We start from the raw sequence: 19,298 nt of genomic DNA, 5'->3' as shown, positions 1-19,298 counted from the left end.
AGTCGAGGACGCTTTGTGATCGGATCTCAGTGTAATGTAAACGCAATCCAGCCATCGTATCTGCATTTACAGGTCAACGTCACAAAAAACCCCGCCCACTATCATCTCCTCTCACTGACAACTGTCAAAAATAAAGGACGTTAGGTCATGGAGCGCAGGTGAGAGACGCATACATTCATATTTGTGGAGCAATGGAAGCTACGCTTGAAAGTATCTTAATAAATCGATATTCAAAAGCATTTTAACACTGCTGACTGTATTTAAGTTATTCAGGCATGTTATATGCTCCTATTCATAGAAAGATTTAATATTTAATGGCAGAATTCAGGATCGTTATAATGTTTGAGTTTCCATGGTGACATATCAACGTGAATGTTGCGCTTCTTTCTGGTCAATCGGCTGTTTCTGTCCCATTTAACATATTTTAAGTTACTTTAAAATACGTACAAACCATATTAACATTAACCAAATACATTTATTCAGTGTTGGTTTTATGCAAGGTTACTTATATGTGTTTGTAAATTACATTACTTCTTACGCACTATGAACATGAAATTTAGGAAATTGTTAGCTCTTTTAATTAAATCATATTAAAATTACCAGGAAACATAACTAACAACAGTTTATGGTTAAAATATAAATATACATATAAGTTCAGGCAGAGCCAAAAGCCCGTTATTAAGGCAGAATAAAACAGTGGAGTCGGTCATGTTTCACACGGATTTTGTTGTTGATTTAAAGCATGCGGGTGAAAGTCAAGTTCAGGTAAAGTTAAACAGGACATTCATCCGCGGTGCGGACGCTATAAGGCTTTTAAAGCTAAAAAATATAACGCTTAAAATGTGAACAACATGGTTGTTGGGGTTGCTAGTTATTCTCTGCTGTTGGCTTCTCAGTAGCACTGTACAATACGGGATTGCGGTTAGCGCGAAAACCCTAAATCATGTGGCTAAAGACAGCTGTACCCATTTTGATTGACAGCTATCCACCCAGCGCGCATCTCCCCGCACGGGATCCGATCACACATCCAGATACAGAAGCCACATTTATGTGACAAATGTAAACGCGCCGTGTCCTGATATACGGATGATCGGATCTGCGTGAACGGATCACCGAGATCGCATGTTAATGCAAAATGTAAACGCAGCCATAGAGACACAGAGTTATTAACGAATATTTTATTATCAGAGTGCAGCATTTTATCAAGGGTTTCTGGTCTTGTGTAATTAAATAAAATAAAATAAACTAAAAGGGTAATTTTTTACAGTTGGATTAAAAGACGTTTGATATTAGCAGCGTTTTTAAACTAATTCCAAAACATCTCGCGTTTCTAAATAAGGGACGCGCAGAAAATGTCATTCATGTAATTTTATAGATTACACTCATTCACTTCACACACATATTATACGTGCTTTAAGGGCTTTATAATTTAGCTGTTCCAGTAAACACGTTATGATGTCTGGCCGAATATTTTTTCTGTTATTCGGATGAATTCGTTATTCGTTTTAAAGCCATTATCCGTGCCCTTGCGAATAACGTATTCGGCTTCGGGCACATCCCTAATATATATATTTATTTATTTATGTTTGACGAATGCTTACTTTTTGGTTTCTTCAACTTTAAAGATGAATATTCTCCTTTAGAGATGGGCAATTTTTTGCAATAGCACATTATATTCAAAATTTTGAGCTCATTTAAATGACATGTTTATGTTTTTATGCACGTTTAGATTTGGTGCAATTTCCCAAAGGCTTATAATTAGGAAATACACACAACACGCTTAACTTATATTTTCTTATATTTCTACTTATATTCCTACTGTTCAGTAATGCAGAAAAGCGCAACACAACCATGTTAAAGCTATTAAACTTTTAATAGCTAACTCTTTAAGCTATTAAAATTAGATAAATTAGTTAATGATATTGCATAAATGCGCTCGGTCTCTTCAAAGGTCTTCGCGAGTTATTTTGTTATAAGACAGTTATCATATATCACGTCTCTTCTACTGTAAGTACACGGAAAAAAATAAGACAAATGATGCGCGTTTGAGTCGAAATTTTATGAAGAATATGTCACTGTTTATGTAACTGGCAAAGAAAACTTGGATGTGTAGAATTTTAACAAGTATCATCATTTCATAGGATAACTGCTGATGTAAAGTATACAGAAGTATACTTACAAAATTATTTTCTACTTTAGAATATCTGATTGGCATAATAATGTTGATCCTCACATTGTATCACAGAGTTGGTAGGACAAACATATTAAAATATAAGATAAGTGCATGCCTTACTAATGGAAGAAGTAATCAACACAAAGTGACTTCAAAACAAACAAATTGTTGTCAGTAAACTAATCCTGTTGATTTTTTTGTATGAATGTTTGAAAGGGAAAACGGCTTATCCAGTAGTGTTTTTAGAAAGTGCCCCATTAGTGTTGTTTATTCTAAGCCTATTTGCACTTCACATAATAGACCACACCAGGATACACTTTGAATGTTTATGCATGTGTATAATCAACAAAGCTTATCAAAATTGGCCTCAACTCTTTTACATGACATGCATAAGCCAATGTACAAGTAACCAACAGAGGTCCTGACTCACTGCCCACCTTTACACCATATTCTTTTACCTACCCACCTTGGGCTATTTCAGACATACACCTATGCTGTTCTAACAATCACAAAATTGATTTTTAACAAAATTGCAAAATTGTACCCAAATTAATTAAATTGTGAGACAAGAATATGAAGAATAACAATTCTGTGAAAAAACTCTCAAAACAGCACTACCATCCATACTTATTACAGCACAGTTTGCCTTAATTTCATACAGTACTTTTATTTTGAGAATTACAAAAGGTTAACAGAAGGTTTGTTGACAATACATTTTGTTCCAGTAAACCATTTTAGTGATTACTGTTGCCTTATACAGTGTGTGTGTGTGTGGGGGGGTGAACATATCATGTACAGTTTTTTTCTTAGTGTGTTCTATATGTTTTCCTGTATAATCTCATTTTATTACAGTACATAACTTTTTATGGGTTGTAACAATATGATTTCTTCATCTGTGTGAATTTTTTTGATATCAGTGTCTGGTAAAATTGTGTGTCAATTGCTGCATTGGAACTGTTTATTTACAAAATATACATGTTTAGTAGTCATCTATACAATTTTTTGTTTTCTAAGATGATAGCAAACATATTCCAGTTTAAAAAAAAAAAAATTGTCAAAACCTGTTCCACCCAAATGTAAGTGTTACATGAGTCGCATAATCGTTAACATTACATTTTTAATTTCTACTGTTACATTCTATTACATGTTTTATGTTCTTTTCCAAAACTTTTAAAAGCAAAACAACCTACTAAATGTCTTTTCATACTTCTGTTGTACTTTCAGATCAGCCATTGCCCAAAAACTCCCCACAAGACAAGGGTTAACAAAATATATTTATTTATGTCACATAGTTATTTATATGTGTATAAATAGTTAATATTTATAAACAATTTTTCTGTTTTGCTCACAGAACACCAACAAATGACAAGATCTCTTGATTTATTCTGTAAGAGTAAGTCTTATGAAGGACAAGTTCGGTATTTTACACTAATCAACAAATTGTTTATTATGAAATAGAACGATTTTGACTGAAATTTGGACATGTGATGCTGGGCCAAGAATTTTCAGGTGTTTGTTGATTCACCCCCCACCTCTACAATGGCTGCATAAGTGCACCGAAACAATCCTTCCTAAAATGCATGAGTTCACACTTACACACAATATGAGAGGTTAAGGTTTAATGCGTATTTGGCGTGCTGTCCGGAGGGAGGGTTGCGAGCTCGGATTTCGGCCCGAACCCAGAGTACTCCCTCCCATGTAGCTGGTTTTTTAGAACTAAGTTAGAAGTGTGGAGAAGGGGTGGTGGGGGGATGCTGCAAACTGTCAACAGATTGAGGTAAGACTGCTGAGTCTATGGCTGCGTCCGAAAACTCTAAATTGCTGCCTTCTGAGGCAGCTTTCCAAGGCAGCAAGGCATCAAGGCATGTCCGAATTCAATGTTTGATTTACTTCCTGTCTCCTGAGATACCTATGCGTGGACGTACATTAAGAATGTGATTGGTCGAGTCCGAAAAAATAAAATGGCGGCCAAGGACGCGACTGGACCACCAATTTAGTGTAAATAAGGTATATTTTCACTTTTAACACCTTTTAATTGCATTTCTAGCGAGAAATTAGTATTGTAGTTTTCAAATATGTGATTAGTTATCAAAAAGGCGCTCTCTGTTTAAATTTCAAACACGCTGCCTTAGAAGTGTGTCCGAAAGTCTTTCTCTGAGCTACCTTCATGCCTCCGAAGTCATTTCCTCATGAGGCAGCGAGGCAACGAGTCACTGCCTTGAGTTTTCAGACGCAGCATATATGTACCCTCTCATGTTTAATTGTTGAGTGCTTCCACCTATGTTAATTGCTGAGTTCTTCCACCTGTGTTTGATTATCTGAAAGTCTTCCTCCCTAACCTTGTTTATAAAACCTCATTTAAACTTCCGGTTACAAAGACGTGAAACTCACCGAGTGGTCAGGGGTGTTTACTAATATGCTCACACAAAAATTCAATTAAATCTGTATCTGAATGGCAGATTCTTCGTAATCTGAAAAATTTACTCTTGGTAGACCTTTCTTAAGAGGGGTGGGATGAAAGCTGGTCGGAAGTAACAGCGTGTTACGATCAGTTTCCTTAGTGAATAAAATGTGGTGCTTAAATGTCCATCATTCTTTTGTTATTATTTTTTATTACTTTATTATACCTTTATTAAACCAGGGAATAAAATCACATTGAGATAAATATCTCATTTACAAGTGAGCCCTGGCCAAGGTAGCAGCACACAATAGACAACATAAAAGCTAATTTAGTACACAGAACAATAATCCCAACAATAAATAAGATTAAGAACAAGTGCAGACAGTTTGGAATGTTCGGATAAGATACAGCCTAAACTCATTCATAGAGATAAATACACTCAGTTTCAATGATCTTTGGATCTCATTCCAAGCAGTTGACACACTATAAGTAAAAGCAGTTCCCTTTCAATACGGTTCACTTCCCATTGCGTCAGTTAGCTGACGCTATGGGGGGGAAACTCCTGTTTACTCCGTGACTGAAGCCTATTGGTTAACGTCTGTACAAAGTACAGACCAATGACGTTTGAACCCGCGTGCGGGTCGACAAAAGCCCTGCAGCGGAGTCCAGGCCTAGCGTCTTACCCTGCCTTTTTCCGGCTGAGAACCGAAGACAGCAGAATCCAGGTCTAACGTCTTACCCTGCCGCTTTCCAGCCGAGAAACGAAGATAGCCTTCGCTTGCCGTGGTACAAGCCCTGTGCAGCGGACACATGCCTGATGAGGTCTCCCCTGCGGCCGCCCGGTAAGATCAATATTTTTAATATAAAGCAATAAGCTAAAAGAGCAGGCGCTGTTGTAATAACATCCAGCACAGCGGCTTGAGTGATCCTCCCTGCTATGAATTTCCCCTGAGCACGTCACCGGTCTGGCACCTCCCACGCCGGGACCGCGCTTATATGCTTCGGTTGTCTTATCCATGTTTCGTCCTCCCCCTGCTGTTCCTCTCTCGCCGGGATGAACACACGGCGAGCCATGAGACTAGATGGATGCATAGACAAGCACACACGGACTAACCCCCCACCCCCCCCGTGTTCTGTCACATCGCAACCGTTCATGCTTACAGAGTCCCTTCGCTCCTCTCACATTCAGTGGCGAGATCTCTGGCACATATATGAATCCCCTGAGTGGTGATACCGTTCATACGACGCATGACTGTTCTGTCTGTGTTGCTGCTCCCCTTTGCCGTTCCTCTCTTGTTGAGATGAACAAGCGGGGGAACCGTAGAACTAGATAGATGCATACGACAAGCAAACACGGGCGGGTCTGCCCCTGTTCCCTGTCATAGCACAGCCACTTGTGCTCCACGCTCACGGAGTCCCTCGCTCCTTTCCCCGCAGTGGTGAGGTCTCTTAACGGCTTAGTTAGCACGCAGTCTTACGGCTCGCTGCCTCTAAATGCAGCTGTCTAGTGTTCAATGATTACAGAGCTTCATGCCCCTCCCCTCCTGGAGCGATCTCATTCGTCTGCTCGATAGGGCGGATTCGCCGCTATTGGAGCACCAATAACACTCATTATAAGAGCTAACCGGGTCACTATTCGTCTATACAGAGCTTCATGCCCCTCCCCTCCTGGAGCGGCGCGATCTCATTCGTCTGCTCAATGAGGTGATCTGTGCAAGTTTGGCTTCTTCATGGACTTGGTCTACAGGGGTATCTATATTCGATATCTGCTACGCGGCCGGCTGGTCTTCGCCGTCTACGTTGTCAGATTGTACAGCTTAGACGTCCCAGCCCTGCGAGCACAGGTTCTCTCGGCTCAATCATGCACGCTCATGCGTTTTATATGTACACCACGGTGCGCTCAGCGAGCTCACCAATGTGACTCTGAATTTACTTATCTCGCACACCCGCGGTGCGCTCGGTATCTCGCCATCTTGAGCTATGTTATGTGCCCCCGGTGCGTTTAAAACCCCACAGTGTGCTTGTCAACATTTTATATGGTGCTTACACATTTGCTTTAAATTTGTGAATATGCCGGGTATAGGGCCACACGCAGTGTCTCTCCAGTAAGGCACTTCAGTACGTTGTGTATGCACGGCGTGATGGGATTACATTCCCCCATAGCGTCAGCTAACTGACGCAATGCGAAGTGAACCGTATTGAAAGGGAACGCTTAGGTTACTCACATAACCCCGGTTCCCTGAAATAACGGGAACGAAGCATTGCGTCTCTTGCCGTGCTACAAAGTCTACCCGGCAAGTGTTATTTGGCTGCATGCTACAGTCGAATAATAATGAGCTCCTGATGCTTGAACCGCGCTTATATAAGGACGTGTGCATCCCGGTCGCGGGTTCAAACGTCATTGGTCTGTACTTTGTACATACGTTAACCAATAGGCTTCAGTCACGGAGTAAACAGGAGTTTCCCCCATAGCGTCAGCTAACTGACGCAATGCTTCGTTCCCGTTATTTCAGGGAACCAGGGTTACGTGAGTAACCTAAGCATTTTTCTCTGAAACCCTGTCTTCATTAAGGGAACATTTAAAAGAAAATATTTACTTGAACGTAGATTATACCCTTGACTACTGACAGTTAGTACACTATTCATGTAAAGAGGAAGCTAGCTTTGTATCCACACATCTAGAAAACTTACTTTAGACTCATCAACCTCTGGAGTAAAGTCCAAGTTATCCACAAAACTATTCAAAACAGACACAAAATCACAAACTCCTCCTTTACCTCACGAAAAATACAGAATGTGTCATTGATATACCTGTACCATTTGATGATATGTGAACAGAAAGGATTTGTTAGAGAGTTGAAAACATAACATTTCTCTAATTTATACACAAATTGGCATAATTTGGGGCAAAAATGTAACCCCAATTATGAGACAAACAAAATCGCCACTGATCTGGAGATATGATTATTTTCTATTTCAGCACATAGGAGGCCATCTCAAGCAAAAAGTCAGTAGGTGTAGCATCACCTCGTGTAGAAAAGTAACATTTGAGAGCATCAAGACCTCTCTCATGTGAGATATTAGTATAAAAGCTGGTGATGTCCAAAGTCAATAAGAGGCCCTTGTCAGGTAGATCACAAATCTCAGAAATCTTGTTCACAAAATCAGTGGGATCCCTAATGTAAGTAGGTAAAGACTGTACAAACGGTTTGATAAAAAATCACATATTGAGACAAAGGCGATAAAAGATAATTTTTCTGTGCCACAATAGTACGTCCAGGAGGGTCAACAAGTTTTTTATGAATTTTAAGAAGAGTGTTAAAAAACTGTTCTAATGGGATATTGACAATTCAGAAATTGAAATTCTGACTGAGATATCCAACCTTGTGCTTTAGCACAGGGGTTCTTAACCTCTTTGATGTCGTGGTCCAAATTTTACAGTACAAAGTGACCCAAGGCCCATTCAAATATTAGCACTGTATTAGTTTATTGATCTCACCCTTGGTTTGATTTGTTTCCAGTAACTAAATGAAATCCACTTGCAGTTTAACAGTTTATTATGCATGTGTATGTAAACCTGCACATACAACAAGGTGCCAAACACACAACATCAAATATAGTCATTAAATTTCACTGCCAGTTGTGAGAGGTGGTGTGAGACTAAGTAAGTCACTAATCTTCACCTGGGGGGAGTTTTCCAAAATGTCAGACAAAAGGAGAAACATGTCCATCCTTTTTTCCTGAGCCCTCTTAATCCACAAAGCAAGTTTCTTCATAAAAGCTTAAACTTTATCTGCAACATAAAACATGTTGCTATTTCTCCTAGTGATGTTAGGTTCTTGAACGAATCGTTCTTTTGAGCCGGTTCTCAGGAAGTAACCGGTCGAGCCGGTTCACAAATCGAACTGAATCGAACTTTAGTTTTGGGCATAGGTTCCGGGTTGATGACGCAGGACGCACAGCCGAAATAGCACGTTGAACTAAAAAATAACCAAACGAAGTTTGTCGATGATTGCCGAGGCGAGAATTACCGATGATTCTGCGTGTGAATCACAGAGGATTTGAACGAGCCTGATACGCGAAGTTTCTTGTTTTATTAGTTTCTTGATATGCTTGTTTTATTAAAAATCTTTAGTTTTAGTACGATTTATTGTGCATGCAAATCATATTGTAGTTGTTTAAGGAAGACCAATGAGTTTAAAAGACAAGTTTATTTATTCTTTATACTTACACATCCGCAATTGTGCACCAGTGTCTTTTAGGAATCTTATTCAAGTTGTAGGCTAGTCAAAACGGGTATCTGGCATTTACAATCCGTGATTGAAACTGTGACCACAAACATTATAATATCTTGTGAATGAAAGGTAATAAATCAGCTATGCCTTCACAAAAACAACTTTTTATTTTTAATGTTTTAATGTGTTGACACAAACTACTTTATTTGAATGTTTTATTGACACAAGTAATTAGAAAATAAATGCGTAGCAATATCATTTCTTAATGACGTCAGGAACCGTTGAATCGGCTTTTTGAACCGATTCAATGAGCCGAACTGTCCGAAAAGAGCCGGTTCGCGGAAATGAATCGGACTTTGCATCACTAATTTCTCCCTTGAAGTCAGATATTCAGCTGGTTCAGCAGTAAAAAATGTCACAGAGGTAGGCAAGTTTAGCTGTGCATTGGCATAATAATGTGCAAATGGAGCATTTTTCTTAGTGAGAAAAGATAGTACCTCATTCCTCAGTTCAAACAAACGCTTGAGGACCGGTCCTCTTGAGAGCCATCTCACCTCACTGTGATAGAGCAGCTGGACATTATTTGATTCCAAGTCTTCACAAAGTTTGGCAAAACATCTGGAATTTACAGCATTATTTTTAATGAAGTTTATGGTTTTTACACTTACATCCATCACCTCATGTAACTCTGTTGACATTTTTTTGCCGCAAGGCTTTCACAGTGGGTCCATTTAGCTTCTGGGACACGATCAAATAACTGCCTGACGATACCGTGATGCGTGCCTGTCGACACCGTGATGCCTGCCTGTCACTGATGTTCTGCCAGTCTAAGCCATTCTCTTTGAAGTAGTTATACATGTAGTGGAAAAATTCCTGAGCCGTAGTCCGCGTGGGAGCCTCAACACTATGTCTTCGTGCAAACTACTGTCCCAGCAAGGCAAGTTTGGCAAGGCAAGTTTATTTGTATAGCACATTTCATACACAAAGGGTCATTCAAAGTGCTTTACATACAAATGAGAAAACAAAAATCAAAGATACATGAATTTAAAATATCAATTAAAAGAAAATAAATGTGATTTTAATAAAAACTGCGAACAAATACCAGTAGCAGTGCAGCATTCGTGAAGTCTAGTTGCAAAGATAAATTCAATTCAATTCAATTTTATTTATATAGCGCTTTTCACAATTGGTGATTGTTTCAAAGCAGCTTTACATTAATAGAAGCAGTGGAAAGCACAGAAAAACGACAGATAGCACAACATAATACACGATAGCACAAGCAGCTAAATTTGATGCGACTATGAATCAACATTATAAGCGTGCGTATTGCTAATGTGACGTAAAGAAGAGGGTGCTAAGTTAAGCGCAAGAAGGCTGCCTCCCCGGGTTGAAAAACCCCCTAGGAGAAAAAAAACCCCAGGCTCAGCCGGGGAAGTAAAAAAAGTCATAGGAGGGAAAAACCCTTGGGAGATATATTTATATATACATTGAAACGATTAAGGAGATTAGGCGGAGGTTAAGCGGGTTCTGCCGGTGGTCGTTGGTCATGCATCAGCTGGGCATCACGTTGAAGGTCTGCCGGTGGGTCAGAGGTGTGCCGAGTGCTGACTTTCACATTTACCGGAACTGGGTCTGTTTCTCTCATTGTCCTCGGAGAGAAGAACGAGACATAAAGAAGAAAAACAAAACCCAATTAGCGTAGGGGCCATTCATATGTATACACATGTACATATACACAAACATATATCCATATATATCTATATATATCCACATATATCTACATACATATCTATAAACATATATATATATATACATATACATACATATATACATACATACACATACATACACACACACGTACATATACGTATTGAAGATACAACGTCATCCTAGTGAAAGACTCTGCACAGTTTGGTTTAGGGAGAACGAGAAAAATGCACGGGACGGCAAATGTTTTGGAAATGGGTGCAGTGATACCCTTTTAAGGACTGAAGTCTCGCCCCCGACTAGTGGGCATAACACCACAAATCTATACCCATCGTGCTTTATTGAGATCCGGACGAGCAAGGGAGTAAAGGGGAGACGGGGACGTGACTGCGCCAGCCATCTCCCTGATGCCTGTCTGGGCTTCACAGTACTCCCCTACTCGACTCAGAAACCTCAGGAGAAGGGCCGAGCAAGTGATAACATAATGCCATACATAACTTTCAATCACTCCTCTGCGCTTGGCAATTAATGGCCCGATTCAGGGTTTTATTGGTGTAGTTTTGAAGTTTTGGCCTTGCATTGTGGTTTGTATGTGCACAGAGTAGCGTTTCTTTTCCTTGTATGTAGCCTTTTCTATTTTTTACATGACATTTGTTTTTGAAAGTTTATGCCCGGCTCATGGTTTGCTGCACATATGTAACCGAGTAAGGAGAGATTAAACATTTTTCTTAAGAATATTAATAGCATTTACCATGCTTTGGAGTGTTGACGAAAATGAGGATTTAGTTTATTTATTTATTAGGTTGTTCAAGCTATCTATTGTGAGATGAGTACCATTAATAAAACAATTATGTGAATGCCTTGTTAAAGAGAAAAGTTTTAAGTCTAGATTTAAAGGTATCTATTGTGTCTGATTCTCGGACAACGGTTGGCAAATCATTCCAGAGCTTAGGGGCTAAGTAGGAAAAGGATCTTCCACCTTTAGACACTTTTGATATTTTAGGGATAACTAAGAGACCAGAATTTTGCGAACGCAGTGCACGTGATGGATTGTATTCTGATAGTAATTCTCTAAGATATGAGGGTGCTAGGCCATTTAAGGCTTTGTATGTGATAAGTGATATTTTAAATTGTATGCGATAATTAACTGGTAGCCAGTGTAAAGATGCCAGAATTGGACTTATGTGGTCATACTTCTTAGATCGAGTAAGCAGTCTTGCAGAAGCGTTTTGAACTAGCTGCAGCTTGTTTACCTGATTTGCATGGCATCCCCCAAGTAGCGAGTTACAATAGTCTATTCTAGAGGTCATAAAAGCATGGATAAGCTTCTCTGCGTCAGATGTAGACAGCATGTGGCGAATTTTTGAGATATTTCTAAGATGGAAGAACGCTGTGCGGCAGACGTTGCTGATATGACTATCGAAGGATAAGTTGCTGTCGAACATCACACCTAAGTTCCTAACCGAGGAAGATGGCACCACAGTGCAGCCATCTATGTGCAACTTGTAATCTGACATATTATGTTTGTAGTGATTCGGTTCAATAATAAGCATCTCTGTCTTATTGGAGTTGAGCTTAAGAAAGTTATGTGCCATCCAGTCACTAACATCGCTAATGCAGTCTGTTAGCTTAGAAAACGTGTGGGTTTCGCTGGGATGTGAGGAGATGTAAAGCTGGGTTTCATCCGCATAGCAGTGAAAACTTATGTTATGTTTCCTGATAATGTCTCCTAGGGGTAACATATATAACGAGAACAGGATAGGACCTAAAACTGATCCCTGCGGTACACCATATTTGACCAGGGAGTGATATGACTCTTCCTCATTTACATAAACAAAGTGATAACGATTGGTTAGATACGACCTAAACCAGGCTAACGCCTGACCACTGATACCAACATAGTTTTCTAGTCTATTGAGTAAGATTGTGTGATCTATTGTGTCAAAGGCTGTGCTAAGGTCTAGTAATATAAGGATTGAGATTTCACCACGATCGGATGTTAACAGGAGGTCATTTGTAACTCTAAGCAGCGCTGTCTCTGTGCTATGGTGGGGCCTGAATCCTGATTGGAACTTTTCATACGTACTATTATTTGTCAAGAATGTGCGTAACTGGCTTGCCACTACCTTTTCTAATATTTTCGAACGAAAAGGGAGATTTGAGATTGGTCTAAAGTTATTAAGCTCTCCTTGATCAAGCTGTGTTTTTAATCAGCGGTTTAATAACTGCTAGCTTGAAAGCTGTTGGAACGTATCCTATTTCTAGCGATGAGTTAAAGATTTGTAGTACCGGGGTTGACACTACAGGGAATACCTCTTTAAGTAGTTTTGTGGGAACGGGGTCTAATATACAGGACGATGATTTGGATGATGTGACTAGTTTAGAGAGCTCATCTATTGTAGTAGGTTTAAATGAATCAAGATGTTCATATGGTAATCTAGTTTTTAGTGAACTAATGGGTAGAGTGATGGCTGCTTGGGTAGTTACGATGTTTTCCCTAATAGCCGTAATTTTGTTAGAAAAGAAGTTCATGAAATCGTTACTATTGTGTTGAAGTTTATTGGTTTCTGTTTGTTCTTTGTTTCTTGTCAGTTTTGCGACTGTGCTAAAGAGGAAACGAGGGTTGTTATGATTTTCTTTAATAAGCGTACTGAGATAGAGACAGAGCGCCGTTATGCAAATTTGAAAACCACGCCCACCGGGGGGGAAATCAATCCAACCGTCCCCACCGACCCCGCATTGCGAGAAGCCGCCTCCCCGTCACCTCTGGCCCACAACAAAAAACTGAATAATGCCCAAAAGCCGCTGTGTGACAACATGTACAGCCAACAAGCCAAAGAACCCAGAAACAAGTTTTTACAAGCTGTCGAGCCGTAAAACCCAGCCTTTAAGGAGAATAAAGTGGATCGCCGACTCATTTCCCCCTAGTGGACGCAGTTCTACTAATAGAAGTGCTGTGAAAAGTTGCCTGTATCCATGTTTGTGTCTTTAAACGCTCGTTTTTTGGGGTCGACAGCTTATAAAAACTTATTTACAGATTAAACTTAAAAACAGAATAATACCTAAAAGCTGCTGTGTGACAAGGTGTACATCTAACACGCCAAAAAAATAAATAAATATTTTTTTATAAGCTGTCGACTTCAAAAAACGAGCGTTTAGACACAGAAATGGAAACAGGCAACTTTTCATAGTACTCCTATTAGTAAAACTGCGTCCAATAGGGGGAAACGTAATCGGCGATCCACTTTATTCTCCTTAAAGACTGGGTTTTACGGCTCGACAGCTTATAAAAACTTATTTCTGTGTTCTTTGGCTTGTTAGCTGTACATATTGTCACACAGCAGCTTTTAGGCATTATTCAGTTTTTTGTTATAAGCCAGAAATGACAAGGAGGCGGCCTTTTGCAATACAAAGTCAATGGAGACTGTTGGATTGATTTCCCCCCCGGTGGGCGTGGTTTTCAGGTTGTGACGCGCTGCGCTCTGTCTCTATAGGTTGATCTGGCCGTTTTTATAGCCTGTCTGTAGTGTTTAACACTATCTTTCCATGCTGCACGCCATACCTCTAACTTTGTGCTTCTATAATTTCTTTCCATTTTTCTAGCTGCCTTTTTAAGAGCAGCGGTGTGATGGTCATACCATGGAGCTGGCGGTTTTTCTTTGATTTTCTTTTTTCGAATGGGAGCAACGGCATCCAATGTGTTAGAACAGACATTGTTCAGGTTTTCTATTACAGTATCTAGATCGTCACAGTTATCTGCTACATGTTTCATTTGGGACAGGTCTGGAATAGTGCTAATAAAGCTATCTTTAGTGGTGGAAATTATTGTTCTGGCTAGTCGGTAGCATGTTGTGGATTGAGTGATCCTATCTAGAAGTACAGTGTATGACACAAGGTAATGGTCAGAAACTGCATCACTCTGAGGTGATATTTCGATGTCATTGATATTGAGTCCGAGTGACAGAATTAAGTCTAATGTGTGCTTACGAGTATGCGTGGGCCCTGACACGTTTTGTTTAATACCGAGAGAATTTAGAACATCCATAAACGCACGTCCTAATGCATCTTGTGAGTTATCCACATGAATATTAAAATCACCAACGATAAGAGCTTTATCTACAGTGACTACAAGCTCAGACAGGAAATTTGCTATTTCTTTAAGGAAATCTGCATGGAGGTCTATAGATTGTAGCTAAGACAAAAGAAAGCTGTTTGTTGTTACGATCAGTTATTTCCATATTTAATAACATTAGTTCAAATGAATTAAATTTTAGTTCAGATTTTTGGTTAACTTTAAAAATGTTGTTGTATATTGTATCTACACCGCCCCCTCTCCCCTTTAATCGAGGTTCGTGTTTATAGTAATAGTCTTGTGGGGTGGATTCGTTTAAACTAATGTAGTCATCTGCTTTAAGCCAGGTTTCTGTTAAACAGAGTGCATCTAAGTTTTGGTCATTAATTATTTCATTAACAATAGGTTCTTTATTGGTAAGCGATCTAATGTTCAGAAGGCCGAATTTTAACATTTGAGGTTCATCTGGTAATGTATTGTTTTCTAATTTTATGTTAATCAAATTTGTACGTGATGTGGCAAGCGGTGCTCTGTATTTGCTTGTTCGGGGAACAGATACAGTTGAAATGTGTTGAGTTTCTGGTAAGATCGACTCAAAGTGCTGGGATATATGTGATCTTGACATATCATTCCAGCTGACAGACGGACGGTTAAGCTGATCCGTCTTTTTTCTGACCTGGGCCCTGGCTAGTCAGACTATATCAGAATTAAGACTATTAATCAGATTTTTGGTAAGTATAGCACTTCCTTTTGATGTCGGATGAAGGCCATCTCGGGTTAGGAGGAATGGTTTCCCCAAGAAATGCTTCCAATTGTCTATAAACCCTACATTATGCTGAGGGCACCACTTTGACATCCAGCCATTGAGAGACACTAATCTACTATATGTTTCATCTCCCCGGTTGGCGGGGAGGGGACCAGAGCATATTACATTGTCTGACATTGTTTTTGCAATTTCACACATCTCCTTAATAGTATCTTTGGTGATTTCCGACTGTCGGAATCTGGTGTCATTTGTGCCGGCGTGAATAACAATCTTAGAAAACTTCCGCTTAGCATTAGCCAGCACTTTAAGTTTGGATCTAATGTCAGACGTTCTGGCTCCCGGTATACAGTCGACTAGGGTGTTTGGTGCCTCAATGTTAGTGTTCCTGAGTATAGAATCTCCAATGACCAGGGCACTTTTAACAGGTGTTTCAGCTGATGTACTCCTTAGGGGATCGAATCTGTTAGAAATTACCGTAACGTTATGGGTCTTAGATGGACCCCGTATATGACTATGCCGCCTGACAGTCACCCAGTTAGACCGCAGATTTGACTCTGATGTCGGAACCGAGCCATGTGTATTTTGATAAACACTATGCGCGCTCGATACAGTATTTGTAGGGTTTACATTAGCATCTGATGTCGGAACCGAGCCATTAGTCTTTTCGCTCGATACAGTATTTACAACAGTAACATTAGCGGTTTTGCTATCCTCAAACTAGCGTTCGGATGCGCGATTCTAGTTCAGCAACCTTCTCAGTTAATCTTAATACTTCAATACACTTAGTGCATGTAAACCCCTCTATGCTAACAGCAGAAGCTAAACTATACATGTGGCAAGTAGTACATGTTACAATAACAAGCGGAGTCTTACCGCTTTCATGCTGGGCGATGGCGTCTTCGTTTACCCGAGCGCGCTCCGCGGAGCTGCATCGCGTGGGGTGTTCGGTTGTGACACGCCTCAGTCGCCTGCGAACATCTGGGTCCAAGGTGATGTGGGGCATGCTGAATCTGCGAAACCCGGGCAGCGGCTCCTCCACAGCTTCCCAATCGCTTTCATGTTGAGCAATGGCGTCTTCGTTCACTCGTTCATGGTCCGTGAAGCTGCATCGCGTGGAGTGCTTGTTTGCTGCACGCCTGGGTCGCGTGTGGACGTCCGGAGACAGGGTGAGGTGGGCGCGGTAGCTCGCGTTGGATCTGCTCAAACCGATCAACTCCTCCACAGCTTCCCGCTCAGGCGAGGAGAGGTCAGAAAAGCATATATCAGATGAATCCGCCATTAGATCGGAAAATGCTAGCTTCGGTCGGCAGCGTTTGTTGACGCTAGCGGGCTATATGCTAACACTGGGTGTTTATTAGTGATAAATAGTTTCACGTGGTGAAAAAATGGGCTGCTTTTATTCTTTCTAGCAACTGATGCTGTATGTCTGTGGCAATGTCCGCGATATGGAGACTAACAGTGTCGTTTGAGAGTGGGATGGTCGGCAGCTTTTTTTAGCAGCCTCATCTCACGGCACGTATCTACAGCTACAGGTAAAACCAACTCCTCCGCTTTCGCGAATGCTTTTTTAGTCTGTGCCACTCGTCTGGCTACGAGGTAGCTGGCTTTCAAAGCGCATTTAGAATTTCCAGTCAGTGACACAACAGACCTTTTCTGCATCTGAAGCCCATTTTCTTTCCACAGAAATTCCACAGACTTTCCAACAAGCGATGGATGTTTGGTTTCTAAATGCCGTTTTAGTTTTGACGGCTTCAGTGCTGCATTTGATAGCATTAGCTCACACTCCACACACTGGGCTATCGTCTCTACCTTGTCACCTTCATTAACAAATCTGTATTTAATAAAGTCATGATTGTATTTGCGGCAAATCTTGACTTTTTTAGTGGGTTGGTGCAAGTTTGGTCTCCCCTTTTCCTCTTTAAAATTTTCTCCATAATTTTTGCTACAGGCTACGGTTGACTGAGTGTCGTCTTCTGCTTATTAGCGCTTGTTACAGTTTTTTTGGGTTGTTTAAACCGGTTTCTTGAAACTATGCCTCATATTCTCAAAACAGTAAACACAATTCCATAACTTTTCACCCAATTCCCCAAACATCCTATTTTCTTGACAAAATGAAACTCTACACTTAAAACCATTCACTCTTGCTGAAAAAACACTTTCTTTCTCAAACATCACACAAGCTTTCAAAAACACACACTAACATAGTATTACACACTGGTGCAATAAATTCAAAACAATATATCCAGTTTTGTTGCTTGTGGTTCTGCCCCTCAAAAACCTTTTCACCAAAAAAAGACACAATCAATGTCTGCATTGGCAAATTTTAATCATTAAAAATTATTCCTCCTCAACTTTCCGACTTTTTTTCTGGGTTAGGCCAGAGAATTTCATCTACATCACAGTTTACATTGGCCCTAGCCAACATCAAGGGTAAAATCCTCTTGCTTGATCCACCCCTGGCATTCATCTACTTAGGGGCTGTCCACACGGAGACGCGTATCACTGTATACGTATACATTTGTTATCATATTGGCGTGATTGTGTTCGTGCTACAGAAGCTACTTTAGCCTACTAGCTTTATTACAGCAAAATCTATTGCTTCTATGCAATTGTGGTGACCAACAAGCGATAATGGACAACACCATACGTTGGTTATGCGCATGCTCAAAGTCTTCTTCTCCGTGTATAGTGTATATCTGTGGCAGAATTACAGCGCCCCATACTGGTCCGGCATATATACTACACCGCTTTCAGTCGGTTCCAGTGGTTTCGTGTTTACAAATTATTTTTTTAGAGCAAGGAAAAAAATGATCGGATAGGGAATGCACCGGCTTCATGTGGACATAGCCTTATATGTATATCTGTATGCAAGGCAATTTGATTTTGCACTCTAAAGTTACTGTACAGAGCAGTCTTAGGGCCAATCCCAATTCTACCCCTTCCCCTTCCCCTTTGTTTTGCATGTTCACGTGAAGGGGTAGGGGTGTCTCAATTCTCTTTTGGCTGGAGGGGAAGGGGTAGGGGGAAGGGCCAGGTAGCCCTCCAAACGAAGATTTTTCGGGAGCACACTTCAGACGAAGGGTTATAATCAATTTCCAACATGGCCGAACGAGCGAACAGAGAGACCCATAAATGTAAGTATTTTTTTTTACATTAAAACGTTTTTTAATAACAAATAATCACATGTTTTATGTTGCCTTTAATCTTATGTTCATGTAAACGTTTATGTTCTCCGAAAAAAGATTTGTAAAAATCGCTATGAAAAAAGTTCGCTGATGTTATTGACTTTGTGATAGTTACATAACATAATTTTAATATTTTATTAATACCCGCGGTGATTTGAGAAAACATACAAGTCCGGCGGCAGGTAACTTGTTTTTGCAGCATGCCTTATTAATGCATTATTTTGATGTGGTTACGTCCATAAATATGTGTATAATATAAACAAAAGTGCATTTAGTTTTCCTGCTTATTCATCAGTACTTATGTTCTGTATCAACCAGGGACGCCTGAGGAAACACGAAGGCTCATACGTTTTTGTGCTGAGAACGAGCAGCGCTTCTTGCGATCGAAATACACTGCAAAACAACTTTGGGAGTGAGTTATCTGTTAAACGTTTATGTTGCTTGTGCCTTATCAGTGTTACTGTGACGTATGTGTACTTCATTACTGTTCATTTTGGTTAAATGGTACAGGATGCTTATAAAAGACTTGGGTTTGGAGGGAAAGGTGACTGGCCAACAGGCATCAAAGAAGTGGGAAAATTTAAAGAAGAAATATAAGGTAAGCAATGTTGTCTATAAAAATCGGTAACAGAATAAGTGAACTACATTACATTAGTTAATTAATGTTTATTAAACTAATAATGAACTGAATTAATGTTCAAGTAATAAACCTTATTGTAAAGTGTTACCTGAAAATCTTACATAATCTAGGCAGTCCAT

This window comes from Misgurnus anguillicaudatus, chromosome 12 (assembly GCF_027580225.2).
Source record: "Misgurnus anguillicaudatus chromosome 12, ASM2758022v2, whole genome shotgun sequence".
Lineage (NCBI taxonomy): Eukaryota > Metazoa > Chordata > Actinopteri > Cypriniformes > Cobitidae > Misgurnus > Misgurnus anguillicaudatus.
The sequence above is the reverse complement of the archived record's forward strand: the minus strand, read 5'-3'. Positions refer to the sequence as shown.